We start from the raw sequence: 5,703 nt of genomic DNA on the forward strand, positions 1-5,703 counted from the left end.
GCTTGACGGGCTGTCGTGGTTCTAAGTCTGACAGTAGAAAGGGGGGGGGGGTAGGTATGGAGAGGCAAGATCTTAGCTATGGCGAAGATGTACACATGAGGTTTACAAGTTCAGGCCCTTCTCGGAGGAAGTAACAGCCCTACGTCTTGGTGCCCGGAGGCGGTCGATTGGATTATGTGTGTTGTGTTACAGGGTGTGCGAACCCTTGTCCCAGAGGAGGGGGGTGGCTTATATAGAGTGCGCCAGGACCCCCGCCCACCTCCATTACAAAGGGCTTAATGTACATAAAGTGAGGGCGTTACAGGTAACGACAGTCTTAAATCTCCTTAATGCTCATGAAGACTAAGGAGTGAATGGCCGGCCATTGTACATTCTACCGACTCCTGGTCTTCGATATAGTCGAGTGATTCCCCATATGGTCGAGTGAAGGTGGGGAATGACGGTCGAGTGATTACACCGTCAAGTGGATTCTTGGTCTTCTTATCTTCTGGGGTAGTGACCTTGGGTAGGATGTGTAGGTCAGGCCTATGACCCTACCCCAGGTCTGTATCCTCATCAATAGCCCCCGAATGGATTAAGGTGCGAGTGCAAAGTAGGCTAAAATTGAACCTGTTCCGAGCTTTGGGACCTCGAGAGTGCTTCCTGCAAGTCTGAACGCCTGCGTCGATATTTGGTGTCGACTCAGTCGCCTTGATCCATTCAGTGGACAGTCGAGTGAACTGTTGATCTCATGTGCCAAGTGTTGTGTTGGAGTGCGAGATCCTGGGCGCGATTGTCTGCAGTGTATCCTAGATTTCGCGGGGTACGAAATTTAGGGGAAGCGTGTCAGACGGGGAGTGCCGAAGTGGGCGGAGCGGATAAACAGTGATTCCTCGATTCCCGCGCCGCCTTTTTCGCCACATACGTTGCGCACGACTGTTGCGGGATTTGACGGGATTGTCCGGTCCCACGCGTCAGTCACTCGGAAATAATCTCTTATAAGGTGACCGGACCGAGGCGTCCGCACTGTGCACATCTTCTCTTCCTTCTTCTTTCTCTGCTTCTCCGCTGCACCTTACTCTTCCGCTCCGACGCCGCTGCCCTGTCGCCATGGTGAAGGACAAGATGACATTGCTAGAGCGCGCAAAGAAGACGAAGGAGGTGGCGAAGGGCAAGAAGCAGCAACGCGGGTCGTCGCGCGCGGGGCTGCCGCCGGGCTAGATCCAGGGCGATTGGATCCGGTCTTCGATTCGGCAGGCGGACCTGGATGAGCTGGTGGAGTCGGGGTTAATCGCCAATGGAGCGGCGAGGCTGCTGGAGGGTTAGATGAGTCCTCAGCCTCGACCGGGTGAGTGCGTTCTGCTTGCCACCCATGTCGACCGCGGCTTTTCGCTTCCCCCGCATCCTTTCTTTCGGGGGTTTCTGAACTTTTTTGGCGCTCAACTCCACCATTTCGCCCCCAACACCATCACGCATTTAGCTGCTTTCGTGTCGATGTGCGAGAACTTCTTCGGGTGTCGACCGCACTGGGGTCTTTTCAAACACATCTTCACCAGTCGTTCCCAATCGGTAAAAAAGGTGAAGTCGAGTGACTCAAAAACCCATGTCATCCAGATGTGTGGGGGTTTAGGTATCCAAAAGAGAAAAGGGAGTGCCTTTCCTGCCATGACTCTTCCAGACTCTGTTAGAGGCTGGCAGTCGACTTGGTTCTATTGCCAGGATGTCGCGGCTCCAGGTCAGTCGACCGGCCTCCCCCACTTCTCGTTTGACCGAGTCCATACTCCTGCTCCACTGAAAGTGACTGCTGGCGAGACCATGGAGACGAGGATGTTGGTGGATAGGGTGGTTCAGCTTATCAATGATGGTGTTACGGGTCTGGATCTGTTGGAGGTGTTCCTCAGTCGATGCATCCAGCTTCTCCAGGCCCTTGATCACCCGATGTGGCTGTATTCCGGGCCGGACAACACCGCTCGGGTCCATCCAGAAGAAGTGACGTCTGAAACAGTAGCTTTGTGGCTGAGGAGCATCACATGCAATCAGGACAATCCCAGAGGATCTAGGCGAGTCGTTCCCTTTAGCAGCATAAACCCACCCGACAAGGTATGCTTTTTGTTCCGACTGCTTCTCATTCATGCTCCAACTGCACTTGATATTGACCGACTCTCGTTCAACCAATTTGTTCTACAGGTGTTCACTAAGATGCATTCGATGCCCAACGGTGAACAGGCTTTGGAACAAGCCCAGGAGGGGGAGGACAGCGCGGGGGATAGTGCCGAGTGGGATTCTCAGGGAGACGACGAGGAGGAGGAGAGCGAGGAATCGGACGAGGAGGAGGAAGTCGACTCGCCGCCACGCTCCGAACGTCGATCCAAACAGCAGCATGATCCGGTCAGCGGGCGCGGGAAAGGCGTGGGTCTGAGTGCCAGTACTCAGAAGCGCACTCGGACATCGACTCCGGAGCCGACGGAGAAGGTGGCCAAGCAGCCTAAAGTTGCTCCCTCCAAGACTCGGAAGACATTGCCGCGAATCAAGAAGGACGTCCCCGTTGCCTCAGGGTGGGCATCTTGTTTGTATTTCCGTAAGTCGACCGAAGGTTTTCTTGATCTGACCGACCAATTCTTGTGTCCTTCCAGCCCCACCTCTACTGCCACTGACATGGACATTGACAAGGCACCAGGAGACGAAGAGGCCACCTCACAAGCTGGTAAGTTCATCCAACCAAGTTCTGTTTAGTCGAGTGGGTGGATGATTGACTGAAAATTTGATACTTCTCTTCTTATGTAGCTCCGCAAGATATCGTTGTGCTTCCTGAAGATGACGACGAAGAAGTGCCTCTACAGGAGAGGAAGAAGAAGAGCGGAGGCTCGAGCAGGAGGAAGCTTGAAGTCCAAGTCCCTCAGTCGACATCGGCGCCTGAGGCGATAGTTCGGACTAACGTCACATTTGCTAACCCGTTGACGACTGATCGTCCGTCGGGGTCGACTGCACAGACGCCTGCTGCACCGGTGCAACTCCACTCATCCGACCCGACAACTATTTCGACCCCTCTGGAGCCACCCTCTTTGCTACATATCAAACTCCAGACGACTCACCGGGTGCCGCTAGGGAAGCTCTTCGCCAGGCAAATCTTGTCATGGAGCAGGTGAAAGTGATGCATGAAGCCAGTCAGATAGCCTACAATGCAAGCACTACCCTTCAGACCAATGTCCAAGTCAGTAAAATTCCGACTGAACTTTTGAACATTGCTTTATATCTGATCACCCAGTGGGTGTCCCTTCGTTTAGAACTCAGGGAATATTCAATTTTGCACTTTCCGAATTAGTGGGGGCACGTCAAGTGCACCCACTGGGTGTAGTCCCCGAGACCACGGTCGGCTGCTGGTAGTCGACTGGGTTATGATGATATATCTCTCTGTTTTTTTGAACTCATGCTGAGTATTGATCTGATCCAGTGGGGGCACACTAAGTGCACCCACTGGGTGTAGTCCTCGAGACTACTGTTGAATGTTTGATTCGACAGTTGTCTTAGAGTAATTCTTTTCCTTCACTGTCTCTTATTTCTTTCGACTGAAATGTTTGTCTTTCTGGCTGCAGAGGTCTTGTGATCTTGGAGCTCGGCTCACCGAGTTGAAGAAGAAGCATATCAGCGTTGAACTTGACCTCGAACTGGCAAAGAAGAATCTGAAGACTGCCCAACAAGAAACGACCATCATGGGAGGTAACCATTCGACAGTTTCGTCTACTTGGTGGACTTTCCGCTGCTTTTTTTCAGTCTCTTTGAACCGAGTGACTTCACATAAGCAGATGTGCATAGTGAAAACCTCCAACTTCAAGCTCGTCTGAAGAGTGTTGTTTCTTTAGAGAGAATGAAGGAGGCGTTGGAGAAGAAGGACCAGGATCTTGCTGCTGCTCAAAAATAAGCTCGTGAGAAGACGACGCTTGCGGACCAGAAGCTGGCTTCAGTCGGCAAGTTGGAGGATGAGAACGCGAAACTGAAGACGGCTGTCTCGGACGCCAATCGTGAAGTCGAGCAACTAAGGAAGGACAAGGAGAACCTGACCGCTGAAGTTGACGGTCTCAGGGTCAAGATGGGGAAGCTAGAGTCCTATTTGGAACAACTTGGGGCGAAGCTTGTCTTGAAGCTCGAAGGTATGACTGTTCAGTTAGATAACTGTCGTCGACTAAGAATTGCAATATTGTCAACTCATTGATTTCTGTGATGGAATAGAACTCTATCAGGACTTCGAAGCTGAAACTAGATGGGTCAAGACAGGTCTCGACCCCATCAACTGTCCCATGAAAGATGAAGTTGCGATGAACTTGCTTTGACTGGAATCACGCTTGGACGATGCAGTCGACTATCTGGCTCGGCTGAAGGCGGTGATGGCCCAAGTGTACGCCGAACTCTGGCCTCAGGCGGAAATATCTCAAGACCTCCAGTCCTTGATGACTCGGCTAAATTAGATTCCAGGCCAAGTGCAAGAGTGGAAGAAATCTTCTGCCCGCTGTGGCGCTGATGTCGCCTTGTCTTTGGTCCGAGTGCACTGCAAGGAGGCTAAGGAAGACAAGCTGGCATCTCTCAAAGTGGCAAACACTAAGAAGCACTCCTTCCAGGACTTCATGGACACTTTCCTCGAGGCAGCCACTCGCATCACCGACAGCATCGATCTCGATAGCTTCTGCGACCCGACCAGTCCTTCTCCCGCTGAGTGATTAAAAACATTATGCCATCACTTTTATTTGCCTCAGAATGCCGGGTGGATTTGTAATCGTTAAAACTCCTTCAGGCCTGATGCCCGAGTACTTTATTCTGCGGTTAAGAAACTTTGGATTTATCATCTCATATATTGCGTCTGTGTTTGAACGGAATTCGTTTCTCTCTCGAATTGTTGTCCGTTTGCTTGATGCGGCTTCTGGAAAAGAATGTCCAGTCGCCTGATCGGGCAATCCTCGAGCAACATTGATCAGCTCATCAGCGAGGCATTCAACAATGGTCTTGGCGTTCCAGTCGACCGATCGGGCGATCCTCGAGAAGCATTGATCGGCTCATCAGCAGGGCACTCAACAATGGTCTTGACGTTCCAGTCGGCCGATTGAGTGATCCTTGAGTAGCATTGATCAGCTCATCAGCAAGGCACTCAACAATGGTCTTGACGTTCTAGTCGGCCGATCGGGTGATCCTTGAGTAGCATTGATCAGCTCATCATCAAGGCACTCAGCAATGGTCCTGATGTTCCTGTCAATCGATTGGGCGATCCTTGAGTAGCATTGATCAGCTCATCAGCAAGGCACCCAACAATGGTCTTGACGTTCCTGTCAACCGATTGGGTGATCCTTGAGAAGCATTGATCATCTCATCAGCAAGGCACTCCGCAATGGTCTTGACATTCCTATCAACCACCTGGTAAGGTTTTTCAAACTTAGGCGAGCACTGGGCTGCAGCTAAGCCTCCGAGTGGGAGGATTGCTCACCACTCGGTAGGATTTTTCAAACTTAGGCGAGTATGAGACTGCAGCTAAGCCTCCGAGTGTGAGGTTTGCTCACCACTCGGTAGGGTTTTTCAAACTTAGGCGAGTAGGGGACTACAGCTAAGCCTCTGAGTGGGAGGATTGCTCCCCACTCGGTAGGATTTTTCAAACTTAGGCGAGTACGGGACTGCAGCTAAGCCCCCGAGTGGGAGGATTGTTCCCCACCCGGTAGGATTTTTCAAACTTAGGCGAGTACG

The sequence above is a fragment of the Triticum dicoccoides genome, chromosome 1B (assembly GCF_002162155.2).
Source record: "Triticum dicoccoides isolate Atlit2015 ecotype Zavitan chromosome 1B, WEW_v2.0, whole genome shotgun sequence".
Classification (NCBI taxonomy): domain Eukaryota; kingdom Viridiplantae; phylum Streptophyta; class Magnoliopsida; order Poales; family Poaceae; genus Triticum; species Triticum dicoccoides.